The sequence below is a fragment of the Leuciscus leuciscus genome (genome assembly GCF_965113295.1).
Source record: "Leuciscus leuciscus genome assembly, chromosome: 9".
In the NCBI taxonomy this organism is placed as follows: domain Eukaryota; kingdom Metazoa; phylum Chordata; class Actinopteri; order Cypriniformes; family Leuciscidae; genus Leuciscus; species Leuciscus leuciscus.
In genome coordinates, this window is record NC_138733.1 from 31,571,412 (window position 1) to 31,587,279 (window position 15,868).

Below are 15,868 nucleotides of genomic sequence, written 5' to 3' on the forward strand. Positions count from 1 at the left end.
TTATCATTTACAGCTTTTTTATTCACCTAAGCTGTAGCTTTCAAATCAAATATGAGCCAGACAGAATTTAAATTTTTAGGAGAACTATTACTTTAGGTTTTATTTAAGCTTGCACAAATTCTGTCTAATTAACCTCACGCATGAGCAGATCCATTACCTCTCTGGAGACGCGCTTCCGCTTGCAGATTCCGTCATGTAAATAGTAATCCGCCATGGCGCGAGCGCAACTGGCTTTTAAAGGGAATGGGAGATGAGACTCGGATTGGTTTGTTGCACGTAAAGCCCAAAACACACCCATTACTCATTAAGAGAATAGGGATAACCCTTTTAGACCATGCGTGGGGCGCGCCGACCATTTTTCCCATCGTTAAACTGGCAAAAGTGGATTTGGACACGACCTAAGTGCACTTGCGACGTGCGCTTAGATTGTTAAAATAGGGCCCATTGTCTCAATCTCAACATCGCAATGGTCATCTTCCTGCAGTGGGTACATGACTCATCAATGAACGCCTCCCCGGGGAACAGCCACTGCACCAGACTCTGCACACTCAGCAACCACAAACTCCGCTGGAACCACCGTCACACCTACACAAGAACAGGTACAGGAACCCTCTTGTTCTGATACACAGGAACGATGAATGAAGAGCAGAGTGAATCAACGTCTGCTCGGCTGCGAAGCGAAAGCTTAATGTGAGTATTCAATTCAATGTGCAATGCAAATCTCACTCGCCAATGTGCATTGGCTTGTTCTGTTACCACTCGAAGGTGATTGGGCTCTCAGACGAGATCCCAATTCGTCAGTTCAGCTCTGACGTAACGACAATCGTGACTGACTTATAGGGAACTAGTATGAGTAATATGCATTGATAGTAGTTAGACGCATACATGAATATCTACATCTGCAATAGACTGATGATTTTACTAAACTAACACAATACAAGACGAAGGTGTAAGTGAACACAATATTTAAAAATGGCGGTTAAAAAACCTACTTAATAAATTATTTTAAAAAATATGATTAAAATAAAACAAAATATTAGTTGTTATTAATATATTAAATAGGTTAAATTAGATTAAATAATATTTTTTTAAAAACATTAATATAAATAAAAAGGTATAAAATAAAATGTTCAGTGTATAAATTGGGTGTTTATAAAGGATAGATGCCTTTTAAATTTCAGGATGAGGGTCCCTTATATGAGGATGATCATATTTGTGGTCTATGGTGTCTATAAGGTTAAAAAACCTGGGGTTAAATCAAAGAACATTATCCATTTAGGGATTTGTTAAAAACGGTGGAGTAATAAGCCACTGTGGTTCTCAAAAACAGTCCAGAATTCCTTAAGCCAAGCTAATAATAAAAGCCATATAATCCAAGAACAACATTTTGAGTCCATAACACAAAGAAGAGTAAATTTAAACCAAAGTGAATTATGTACCACAGAACAAAAGGAGTATTTAACTGGTCTTTAATTACTGGAAAATGTAGACAAGCTCTGTGACTGAAGCAATGCATCTTTAGTGAGTCTGATGAGAGGCCCTCTGCTGACTGATACAGGTATTAAGAGATTTTATTTTATTTTATTTTATTTTATTTTATTTTATTTTATTTTATTTTATTTTATTTTATTTTATTTTATTTTATTTTATTTTATTTTATTTTATTTTATTTTATTTTATTTTATTTTATTTTATTTTCATACACTATAAACAACTTCATTTGCAGCATCCAGCACATTCTATTGATTTATATTTGACCACATAAATGACTCTTCCACAGTATGGATACAAATCTGATCTGATCTTTCCTCTATATTTGCAAATATAAATATGATATGTTGAATCTATTGATCTCAGAGAGATAATTTAAGTTGGCTATGTCTCTGCAAATTGCTGTCAGATTCAGACCAGCAGAAGAACAACACTCATGACCCTTTTAATGTGTGCTGTGAAAAGACTGCGGTCTTGTCTTAGACAAAAGAACCGAGACCTAGGCCAAGACTATACTGTAAGTAATGAGACCCCGAGGCAGGTGAAGGCCAGGTTAATGTAGTTTTGAGAGTTCTCAAGACTGTGGCCCTTGGTTAGCACTCTGGCTCTGCCATATGATTATTTTAAGAGCCTCACCAGCTTTTGAGGATCTGCTGGCAGGGCTGTTCACAGGGGGAACCGGGGGGGGGGGTCAGAGTTTGACTGGTTAGCATGGCCCAGTTTGCACCTGCTAGTAGATGTCGTAACTGCACCATCTGGATACAAGAACATCTTTCTCCATGGACAGCCATTCACAAGTAGCTGTTTATTCTGGTGGAATAAAATGTATGGTACTGCTAAAAATTGCAAATGTTACATCGTATTACAGTAGATGTTTTAAATATTTAATTCTGTCCAAGATATTTAAAAAAAATATGCTAAATATGTAATTTAAACTGCATGGCTTAAGGGAAATATTTGTTTCAAATTGAAAAAATGATTTTGTTTTTTAAACCTTCAAATGCCAAAATGTACTTTAAAGGGCAAGATGGTACATTTCCAGCCTTAAAATATGTTTAAAATATAATTTTGGATTTTTGACAATATTCTCTACTGTTGAAAAGTTTGAGGTCAGTAAGATTTTACCAATATAGAAGATTAAAACAATATAGAAAAAATAGAAGACACTAAAACTTATCAAAAATGTATTTGTTTATTATTATTATTCATTATTTTATTAGCCATATGTTTTTAGCCATTTTTTTATCTTTTTTTAAAAAATATATCTGAATATATATATATATATATATATATATATATATATATATATATATATTTGTTTGTTTTTTTTTTGTTTGTTTTTTGCAGTATAGGCTGCACCAACTGAACAACTTCCATTGGAGTGAACGTTAAAGCTAACGGAAAGCTTTCTCCTGGAATCCTAGACTTATTTGACTTTGGAGCCAGGATCGTTTTCAAGAGCTGTGTGAGTTTAGTATGGAAACACCACAGAATAAAAAATGAAAAAGATAATATTGACTTTTTGTCTCACAAATCAGATTTAAAAAAAAATTTGTTTTATTGTGAGGTAAAATTATGCAATTACTTTAATTAATTGTTTTAGCTTCCATAGTTTAGTGACAGTCTCGTCTGCAGGTGTATGCGATTTGTCTTTCTGTTTTGTGTTGGTGACTCTGTAAGCCTGTGCTAAATGTCCCCGCAGGAATTGATCCTGACTTGTGTTATCTTCACAATAATTGCTTGAATGCCACAATTAAAGCACTGTGAGGTCGTGATAATTGCTTAATTGATTACGGTTGATCAATAACGGAATGGTCCTTTTCAATTAAAGTCCGGAGCCGATGTGCTCTGATGACATGATGACTGTGTGCACAGTTTTCACACATCATGATGGTGTCATACGACTGGGACTTGCTTAGGAGGGAAGAAATGCTTTGGAGGCCAGTATCTCTGCAGGCAACACACACACACACACACACACACACACACACACACACACACACACACACACACACACACACACACACACACACACACACACACACACACACACACACACAGAGAGTCTCTTCGGTGAACTGTCATGTGTGACTGCTGATAGAGCAGGAAGGTGTTAGTCAGGCAGGCAGTTTGTCTTCCTCTAGAGTTTCAGGAAAATAAAAGCAACCAGCACTGCATCTGTTCTTGCGATTCCTTCTGAATACCGATGCTCACATTCCTCTTGAAGGGGAATGTTTGTGTGTGCTTACAAATGTTTCAGTCATGTCAAACCGTTCAAAAATTCGGGGGTTTTAAATGTTTTTGAAAGAACAAAAAACGTCAAAAAATACTCGCCAGGGCTGCATTTATTTAATTTTTTTTTTTTTTACTAAAAACAGTAATATTGTGAAACATTATTGAAATTTAAAATAACTGTTTTCTATATCAGTATATTTGACTATGTAATTTATTCCTGTGACGCAAAGTTGAATTTCCAGCATTTTTATAAATATATGAAAATCTGGAACTAGGTCATGTTCTCAACACTAGGTGGAGCTGTGGATGAAGCCACAGTTCATTCCTGTACACTCAATTTATATACGTTGTCCATGCATTTATAACGCCTTAAACCTATATCTGTACCTTTTATTTAAATATCTCCTTATTTTAACAATTAAAATGAATAAATGCCTATGCATGTATTTTTGCTGACTGATTATATATTTGTTGCTGAGGAATCTTTCACCACAGATAGGATAATGCCTACTCTTCATGCATGTGCACGCACATAAATCTTTCTGTTATTCCATCTGTGCATCTCCATATTCATAGAGCTACATGCTGAGTGACTGTGTAAGTCTTTGAGAGAGACACTTGTTGTGTGGATCGCATGAATCATGCTGAGTGTTTGGGATTAGCACTTCAAAAGGATTATTAATTTATCAAAGCCAAGATGGTAGTGCATCACAGGCTCAAAGCGAACGAGAATAATCAACTTCACACACTCACAAAGCAACATATATCTCATCGTCTCATAAATACAATATCACAGCCCACGCAAACATGCTTAGACATGCGTCCACACACCCACACACTGATAACCTGCTGATATTTTCAAACTAAGAAAATGAGACTCAAACACAATTAAGTCTAGACTCTCAGTATACTATGGTTATACTCTATTGTTTTATTTTTTTATTTGAGTTATTACCATTATTATTTTTGATAAATACAATACTGTTCAGAAGTTTTGGGGTCATTAGGATCTTTTTTTTTTTAGAAAGAAGTCTTTTCTGCTCCCAAAGGCAGAAATTATTTGATAAAAAATATAGTAAAAACAGAAATGTTGTGAAATATATATATATATTTTTACAATTTAAAAGAAATGTTTTCTATGTGAATATATGTTAAAATGTAATTTATTCCTGTGATCAAAGCTGAATTTTCAGCATCATTACTCCGGTCTTCATTTACTTCAGAAATCATTGTAATTTGCTAATTTGATGCTCAAGAAACATTTCTGATTATTATCAATGTTGAAAACATATTGACTAAAAGTATTCATTTCTTTCAAAATAAATCTTTTGAACAGTTGTGTATAATTAACTGCATGATATGCAAAATATGATGCTTTTTTGATATGATAACTGGAACATGCATAGACCCACTGCTGTTTTGAATGTTAGCATGTGTACATTTAAAAATATAAAAGTCTTTGCACACTATATATACTGCCTATAGGAAGTGTACTGCACCAGGATGTGTGCAATGTGAGGCAGGTGGTCTGGAAACGGTTAATTTTTTATTTATTGGTATGTTCAGCCCAACAAATGCAACTGCTTTACAAACACTCCAACAGGGTTGTAGAACAGCACATACCTTGAGATGTTTGCACACAAACAATGTGCGAGCAAGAAAGAACACTGTCAGAGTTTTCCCTCACGCACACACACACGTGCACACACACACACACACACAGAGAGAGACAGGGGGTGGTGTTGCATTCAGGCATTACAAAATGCTCACAGAGAGTCTGTTCCACACCTTCACAGATTCAAACTGCCATCTGGACCCATCTGGAGGATTTGGCCACCAGAAACGCACACATAGGCTACACACTGCATCCCTGACACACGGCACATAGCCTACTACGCGTTCATGCATGCATACAAAAACAAACATGCATGTGCACACACAGACCGTTTAGTAAAGCAGCACAGCTCAGTTACTGATAAAGTGTTGGCGCTATATAGGGCTTGCCTATGTGAAAGTGTGTCACATTTCCTTTAATGTATGTGAACGCGCACAAGTTGGACCACTGCCCGGATCATTCCGAGGACAAACAGAACATCAGTTCAGTCTTCCAATACGTTCCCAAATGTGGCGGTCGGCCAGCAGGCACAGGCATACACATGCAGACAGTGAGTGAATGGAGCAAAGAGAGAAAGCTGGAAATGAGAGGTTATTGATTACAGGTGTGATTCTTGATAAAGCATCTGCTGGGACAGTACTAATGATGCAGCAGTGTGTGTGTGTGGTTATACTTTAGGGAGTGTTCACACTTTACAGATATAGTTCGATCAAAATGAACTCCGGTGCGATTGCTCTGCGGTTCATTTGAATAAGTGTGAACGCTGCCATCCGAACCTTGGCACGCACCAAGCAGACCAAGACCAACCTTTCCAGGTCTAGATCTGCTTCCAAATGAAATCTGGTGCGGATCGATTGAAATGTGAACGTAACACAGACCAAAGACATCTAAACAAACCAAAAACAGGATGCGATTTCAAAAGATGCAACCCTAAAAAGGACAGAGTTGCGATGTTGCCCGTCATAATTGCCCGACTTAATTTCCTTGCAGCAGATCTTTGTTTGTGTGTGTGACAGAGGAATTCCTGCCGCTGTTTTGACACCTCTACACGTTTTATAAGCTCTTTGTGAGTTTTCAGCTGGTAAAAATATCATACCTGCATATATAGACTATTAGCTTGACATTAACTTTTTTGTTGACCAGCCACTGTGGCGAGTGGTTTCCCCAAATTACTAGCCACTCAGCATTTTCACTGGCCACAATTTTGACATCGATACCATAAGGAAAAACTGCCATGAACATATTTTTAATATGATCTCATAATTTGGCAGCAGGTATATTAGGCTGATGTCACTTTAAGACCTGACGCACGGACCCATTATACTGTTTTATATAGCAAGTATACTTGTCATTATGTGCACACACTTTGGATGGGAGCACAAAATCTGTGGGAATGAGTAAAATTATGAGAACGCGCAGCTGATATTGTGTATCATGTGGAAGAGTTTCAGATATTTCAGTATCGATATGTATTGAAAAATCTATATTTTTGACAACACAAAATTTGCACTTAATTTATTATTTCAGATGCCTTTTCAAAAAACTACAATTGAAAAATGTATATTATATAAAATTCAACCCGCCGAAGTGTCTAATAGGAGTCACTGCGCTACACGCCGCAGTCATATACTATATATACACTGAAAAAAATGATTCATTGAATTTAATAAAAAAATGTATCGTAAGTGGTTGTACACAATTGAATTTAGCTACATTTAAACAAATGAATTAGGTTGAACTAAAGTTGATTAACTTAATGCATTTGTTTAAATGTAGCTAAAATCAATTGTGTGCAACCACTTACGATAATTTTTTATTAAATTCAACGAATAATTTTTTTCAGTGTATATATATATATATATATATATATATATATGTGTGTGTGTGTGTGTGTGTGTGTGTGTGTGTGTGTGTGTGTGTGTGTGTGTGTGTGTGTGTGTGTGTGTGTATACGCACAGCAAGCACATTTAGCCCAGCACTCAGCATTGTTTTGGATGTTCCGTCTCAAAATATACGCCATAAAAACGTTTTTTTCCTTTTGTATCTTCAGGTTTGGTTTAAAAATGACATGTGTGAATTCTAAGCGAACCCCAACTAAATAATTTTCATTTCAGAAATGAATCAAGAATCAAGAATCAAACTACAAATGTAAATGCCCTTAGATACAAAATTGTCCTGGGAAGTTAGTGAAATCTGACAAAACCTCTGTTTGGGTAAATATTTAATAAGTAAATAATGTCTTCTGTAGTCGTGTATTTGTGAGTGTTTTCATGAGCTCTACTCATCCCTGTACACCTGCTTTACTAATGCACTGCAACATGGGAATTTATTTGAGTTGTTAAACTGGAAAATTGACACCATCAATAACTCTTGACTTGACTGAAAGCTGTATGTGTGTTTCTTCCATCACCAGTGCCACTATATAGTTTATAGACAAATGCATAAACGCACACAATGCTTATATGTAGATATGTTTCCATTCACCTATTTCAATGCGAATTTGGGGATATATTAAAGCTTGGTTTTGCAGTTCTGAAATGCCTGAGCCAAAGTCTGTCATTAAAATTGTTGGGTATAATGACCTACCAAACCTGTCTCACACAATTGTGTTCCCAAACATCAGGCATCTCATAATATGATGGTGTTTATTGTGTTTTGTCTATTTGATGTACAAAAAAATTACATAAATTTCACATAAATGAGTGATGATTTTGTTCTCTTGAACACATGGGATGGAAACTGTGCTTTATTCGCAAATGCTTTATGCGATATTCCAATTTTGCACATAAATTAAAATCACAAATTTGGATGGCAACATATTCTGAAACATGAGAGGTAGTAGGCCTACACTTACTGGGATACTTGTGTGTGTGTGTGTGTGTGTGTGTGTGTGTGTGTGTGTGTGTGTGTGTGTGTGTGTGTGTGGATATCAGTTTGAGTTGAAGGACATGTACAGAAAGACACAATCAACCTTTCCCTGTCTTTCTATCACACATACAGCAGACAGGTTTATGGGGCAGGTTTTGTCATCTCAGCGCTGACTGATGAGGTCAGATACCTGAGTACAGATGAGAGAGAAGAGTCACACACACACACACACACACACACACACACACACACACACACACACACACACACACACACACACACACACACACACACACACACACACACACACACACACACACACACACTAGAGGGCGTGTGAATCCTTGTTTATTCTTGTTCACTTTTTTTAAGCAAGTTGTCTTGATATAAAAGATTGTAAAGTCTGCTGCGAAGTTATTAGCTTTTGAAAGTTTACTGTGAAGAATTGTTTGACATTTTTTGGAACAAATTAGTAACACAATTAACTGATTACCAGCATTTGGAAATAACATTTTCACTCTGTAAGAGCTGAATTGGATTTTCCCCCACTTTTCTAATACATTCTGCACAACAAATCATTAATTTTTGGTTTTCATTTCTTCAGTCGCTTCTAATCCCTGAGCATAATAGTAGACCGACCTGGAAACTCATTGAAGTAATGGCACAGCCGTCTCCGTGACCTACAGAAAACTCTGTGATGATGTTATTGGAAAATGTGTGCAGTCTTTCTGTTTATCTGAAAGTATTATGTATGGATTATTTCACTGGCAAATGGAATATACAATTGTCCTAATGGATAACTCGGTGGATAAATTAACTTGTCATTGCACCAAATTTTCAGTTGTTGACCTAAATCCAGCATAAAAAGATTTTTTATTATCTTTTAGTAAGTTAGTTAAAGCATAAACGTGGAGATATTATTCATATTATTGTACAGTTGTACTCAGTTCAAGCATGTAGAAAAGAAAGTCTGAAACTATTAAGTATATATAACTTAGGATTGTTAAATTTATACTGAATTCTCAGTTATTGTTTCTAAACTAGAAACCTTGTACAACTTATCCACAATCTTGAGTGTTTTTCAACAGTGTAAAATTAAGTAGGCCTAAAATCTACTTAAAGTTGCAATGCAGGCGTTTCCATGCATTGGGGTATAAACAATTAATAAGGTTAATTGCATTTTTTTTTACAGTTTGCTAGTATTATTTGCACTGTTGCATTTGTTGATTTTGTTGTCAAGTTTGATAACTCGCTTTGCAATGACTGGAATTACTCAGAATTAATTGTTTGTGCGCAAAAAAAATAGTGTTGTGGTCTGTGTTTGCATCTGGGGCTTTCAGTGTTTTTTTTATTCTTATGCTTGTTTGTATTCATTGCAATCTTGTTTTTAATTGCATTACAGTTTTTATTATTATTACTCTGTTGTAGAGCTTTGTGTTTGTGAAAAGCCCAGTAATAAAATGAATTATTATAATATTAATATTATGTTGTTTCAAATAAAAACAAAATGCATTCAGCTCTCCTTATTTTGGACTGTTTGAAAAGCTTAAAACTATTTCTACCTTGTATGACAGTTGAAAATGTGTATATTGTTCATTGAAATGTTACTTCTGTAGGATATTTAAATTATTCAGATTTGGAAGTAAAACTATCTTAGAAACTGAAATTCTATGTTACTGTAGATTTACTCACTCACTTTGTTCATTAATATGTTGTGGGATTAAGTAAATTTACTTAATTTGATTGATTATCACTCAAAAAATTGCTATAAAAATGCCTTTAAACTTGCTAACTTTGGCGAATTTGGTGATTTAGTTCTTACTCAAAAGCGCTTAAAGTAGCAGCCCGGTAGCTTGTAAACATGTCTGGTCAAATCCTGTGTTTTGCCAGCCAACCAGATTAGAGTTTGCTAGGCTGAGAAAGCGCCCATTTTGTGTGCAATACTGTATGCATCAGGCAGTCTGTGAATGCACTGCCGTCTGAGGCTGAGACTAAAGTGTGTTGGACAGAATGCACTCTCCCTCACTAGATGTGCTGCATTCATTTAGAATGAAAATGACAGTTGTGTGTGTGCGCGCTGTAAATGTTTGACCTTGGCTTGCAAAATATCCAGCCCTTATCTGGATTCTATGTTAAAAGTTTGTGCTAAAATGAGACAGTTGCCCAACACAAGAAAATAAGAACAGTTTGTTTTGCTTTTAGAAAATTTGCACCAGACATTAGACCATTAATTTCGTATTAGCACACTGCTCTGAAAGTCTTCTGCAGTAATTCAGTGCTCTACGGGATCTGTGCTTAAAGAGAATATCAATTTATTTGCAATTTGAATTGAAAGTTCTGTCTCACTAATCGCTCATTATTTACACTCACATTTCTCTCGGTTATGGGACCGTGTGTTACTTAAATTGATTTCTTTTGTTTCTGAAAGTTCTTAAATACAGCTCCATCCTACAGCCATCAAGGATTTCCAGACATACTTTTTGAATATTGCAGCAAAACTCAGTATTCTTGTCTCTCTCTCTTTTTTTTTTTTTTTACACTCTTAAATCAAAAATCTTAAATCTTACTTTAATATCGAAATCCAAATTATCTAAAAAAATTATGTGACTTTATGCTTAAAACAAGACCAAATATGTGACCCTGGATCACAAAACCAGTCTTATGTTGCACGGGTATATTTGTGGCAATAGCCAACAAAACATTGTATGGGTCAAAATTATAGATTTTTCTTTTATGCCAAAAATCATTAGGATATTAAGTAAAGATCATGTTCCATGAAGATATTTTGTAAATTTCCCACCTTAAATATATAAAACATTTATTTTTGTGAATGGATGCAGCACTATCGCCAATAGAAATGGACAACTTTAAAGGCGATTTTCTCAATATTTTGATTTTTCTGCACCCTCAGATTCCAGATTTTCAAATAGTTGTATCTCGGCCAAATATTGTCCTATCCTAACAAACCATACATCAATGGAAAGATTATGTATTCAGCTTTCAGATGATGTATAAATCTCAATTTAAAAAAAAATACCCATAAGACTGGTTTTGTGGTCCAGGGTCACATATCTGCCAATGGGGTCAGAAAAATAAATGTGTTTTCCCTTTGAATTAAGTTTATTTTTCGTACCCCATTGGCAGATATTTTTTTTAATCTTGTTTTAAACATAAGCTCACTTAATTTTAAAAGGTTTTTCAGAAAACAAGACTTAAAGAGGCCACATTACGCCCAAAGTGTTTCAAAAAATACATAATTTTTCACATATTCTCCATTGTTGCTGCACCTCTCTTCCCAGTCTGTCAGTAACGCTCTGTTTAGTTCCTGTCTCTATGAAGCCCCTCCTTCTGAAAAGCACAATATGCTCTGATTGGTCAGCTGGACTAGTGTGTTGTGATTGGTCAGTTGCTTTGAGCGTGTTTTAGAATGTCATGCCCCAACGGCGAGTTTCAGTTTTTCTTGTGTTAACACTAACAGTGAGGTCTTATCAGTTCAAGCCCAAGTCAGAATATCAAAATATTAAAGAACAAGCAGATCAACTAAAACCACCTTTGCATGCATGACTTGAACTGGACATTAACCACTGTTTCTAAAGTTTGTCTGCCCTAGGAAGGGAAACAAAGTGGGTTTAGATTCAGGGTAGAAAAAACAGCATCTCTTGGATATGGCAAAAAAAATGCACTACTAATGCAACAACATCTGTTCAGCTTAAAGTGGTTAAAACAGAGTCAGTACTGACAATGCTATCTCACAACCAATTCATACGAATTCATACGAGTGAGTAAAAGGGCTAATTATAAATAATAAAAGAGCTAATTATTTGTCTCCCCAGTGATGGTTAGGTGTAGGGACGGGGACAGGGGTAGGTCACTTGTACGAATTCATACGAATTGGACAACTTGTAAAATATATACGATTTAGCAAAAATCTTACGAATTCGTACGAATTAGCCACCTTGTAAAATTTGTACGGATTGCCGTGAGATCGAGTTGGTACTGAACACTGTCTGACACTGCAAATAACAATCGAAGGTTAGCTCAATTGTGTTTCTAACGCTATCTAACGACCAATTTGTACGAATTCGTACAATTTGTCCAAACCCCAGTGACAGGTAGGTTTAGGGGCGGGGTCAAGGGTAGGCCATTCATACAAATTCATACGAATTGGACAACTCGTAATTTTTTTTACGATTTAGCAAAGATCGTATGAATTTCGAAAGAATTAGCCACCTTGTAAAACACATACAAATTGCCTTCCACACTCTTGCACACGTATGAAGTGCACGTGTGTACCTGCAGTTAGTGATGGACAGCGTGCCGAGGCAGTGTGCTGTGTTGGAACGGACGTGACTGAACATCTGACTAATTTCGGCTCACGTTGCACACACACAAACACACACACTTGCCCTGCAGATAAATCGTTCTCTTGTGCTACTGATGGACTGCTGGATTGCTCAGCATCTCCCCTCTCAACTCACACAGCAGATTACCTCAGTCAACACCTCTGTCTTTGTCTTTCAGTCTGTTCATCCACCCTCGTTTCTATTCTCTTCTTACGTTTTTCTAATCTGTCAAACCGCATGTGTCTGGCTGCATGCGTAACCTCTGCTGCTTAAGATTCAAATGTGTGTGTTTGTGCTTGTGTGAAAGCGATTTGGTTTGATTTGGGAGGGATTTGAAAGCTCAATATGCTCCAAAACTACAGGAGGTAAAGCAGAGAAAATATCGGGTGAACAACCAAGAAAGCAGTGGGAAGTAGTAGTTTACCAAACTAATTAGTCGGTTTTGACTTATTTTAAAGCATCCTCAGATGTTTTACTGAAAAACTAATACATTTACTCAAGATGCAACATTGCAACAGAAATCAAGACTTGTTTTTAATTTGTTGAATGTTGAATATGAGTGTGTTACACTGGCAGATTTATTTTTATTTATTTTAGGTATAAACATGTTTGAAGTGGAAAAATTCAAGACAAAACTATGAAAAAAGGCTTAATGTATTATATTTCTTATAAGATGGACAAAATGACAAAAAATACTACTCATAGAAGAAAAAGTTCTGTATAGAACCTTGAAGGATTCTGTCAGCCACTTCATACATACGTTTTTTTTTTATAATCTAAAGAACATTTTTTCACTATAAAGAACCTTTAGTGCAATGGAAAGAGTCAGCTAATGTGAGCTTGACTGACGTGACCTGCCATAACTAACACTATGCTTGATTTCTCTTTATATAGAATCTTTTCGTCATAAAGCGTACTTTAAAATTGAATCAAAAACCCTAGTGTTCTATATAGAACCCCATTGAACCCATTGAGTTTTTCCATTCCACTGTGCTACTTTTCCATTGTTTTTCAATGTAAACACAAGCTAGACAGACGTGTTTGACTGGTGCGCTCGTTCGAACGCTTGCATGGTGCGGCGATCTAAAAATGTGGCACTCAAGTTTAACTTTTAAAAAATTAATATTTTAACCGCAAAAATGCGTTCTGTGTGAACCGGCCCTGAGAGTGTAACAACCAGAAATGTATGCAGGTTCTGCACACAAGTACTTAAGTTTGCAGTTAATCATTTATTGTTTTTATATTAGTCAACATGTTAAGTTTTACATTTAAAATAATCGCCATTTGCTTGTTAAAGAAATGTGTAATCTTATACACTGCAAAAATAGCTGTACAAGAACCTGAATTTATATTCAGTACAATCATTAGTGTATTGTTTGGGCATTTTTATTGATTGTACAAATATAAATGCACTTATTGACTGAAAAGCTGCAACTTCATGCATTTAATTTGGAGGTTAAAACATGGTGCTTTTCATATTGTTTGGCATATTTATCATCTGCTTTGAAAAAAACAGCGCATCTGCTTTTCTATCCTTGATTGAAATCCATCCAGTGGTATTGACGTACATTTTGTGGTGCACTGCTGCACAATGCGGGACCTTTTAGAGGCGATGCACACTGCTGCGAGGCTAACAGTGATGGCACTTTTCCTCTGAGTATAAACCAGGCTAATGTGGCTGAGCATATGAATGTGCTTCTTGGCCAAAATGCCCATCTTGGCGAGGTATTAATGTACACAGCCACTTGGTCGTAAGTGAGTGTAAACAGGCAAGACAAAAAGAATAATTGGATTTGTGTCAAAACATGGGATCTGTGCTATAGGATTTGCAATGTAAATTAAGTCTAATAGACCTGCCAATGCCTATTATGTTGGCCATATTAATCAACAATATTTGGAATTAAAAGACAAAGCCACTCATTGCTCTTAATTTATTTCTTTGTTCTTTATTGTAGACTGTTTACAAGAATAATTAGTAGAAACGCACAATATTTCCTTCACTGAGAAATACTTGAATGCTACAAGCTCTTGGTTTAATTGAATTGCCATTGGAGTTAATTTTGGCAACATATTACAATAAGGTAACATACATTAGCATCAGTAAATGCAATAGCTAATATGAAATGGTAACAAACAATACTTTTTTTTTATTTTATTTTTTTTATGATCATGATCAATGAACAATACAGCATTTAAAATAAATTTACATTAAAAGTTGTAAAGTGTTACTGTTAATATAACTTAATATTATTCATATTAGTTAATATCACTAATATCACTTTTTAAATAAAGCCGTGTGTTCAATAAGCATAATATTTTTACTGTGGTTTTGACTATATATACAATAGACTACTGACTGTTTGGTATCATGACAACCCTAGTTTGTACCCTGTTAGCTTTTGAAAGGTTCCTGTTGACTGCGGCCCAGTAGAAGAGATCCAGTAATACAGAAAAAGTGTTTTTTCTGTCTATTTTTTTTTTAGTCTCAGTCTGTCGGGAGAGTGGAGATCTCAGCGGTCTGTTTCTCTTTTCCAAACACTGTTACTGTTCCTCTGCAGCACTGAGTTGAACTTCCATCAAAGCGTGTCAGGCTACAGCATCCTTCACTTGCAGTGTGTGTGTGTGTGTGTGTGCGTGTGTGTGTGTGAGAGAGAGAGAGAGAGAGAAACTTCTAGACTGCTAAACAGTGTCGAACTGGAACTCTGTGTTGCTCTGTTCCAATCGCAGTGAACTGTCTACGGAGGCAGCATTTTAAGGCATCACTGGTTCGCTCTCCACACAAGGGTTGTTCCAGAAGGTAGCACTGAATTCTGCAGCGTCTATGATTGTGATTATTGTCTATTTTTTGGGAAACAATTAGTATATAAAAAATCTGATTGATACCGATATAAGCTTGTTATGGCCGATATTAAAATTCAAACTATTTTGTCTGAATACTGTAAATATATATTAGTATATATTTTCAGTTTTCCTTTTAGTTTTAGTAATTTTTTATACACTTTTGTCATTTATTTATATATATATATATATAAATAATGATGTGTGTATATATATTTAAAAATATTTCTATTTTATTTTTAGTTAGTTGCCAAGGCAAGTTGCCAAGTTTTTAATTAAATATTTTATTTTATTTCAGCTTTTATTTTAATTAAATAAAACCTTTTTTTTTATACTGAAGTTTTAGTTACAAAAACTTACTGTATTGTTTAGTTACCATAGTTAGTTCTAAAGATTACTTTCAATGGTCTTATTAAATTAGTGTTTTTAAAGATTTTAACTTTGAGTGTTAGATGATGGCAGAGACAATCTAAATGTA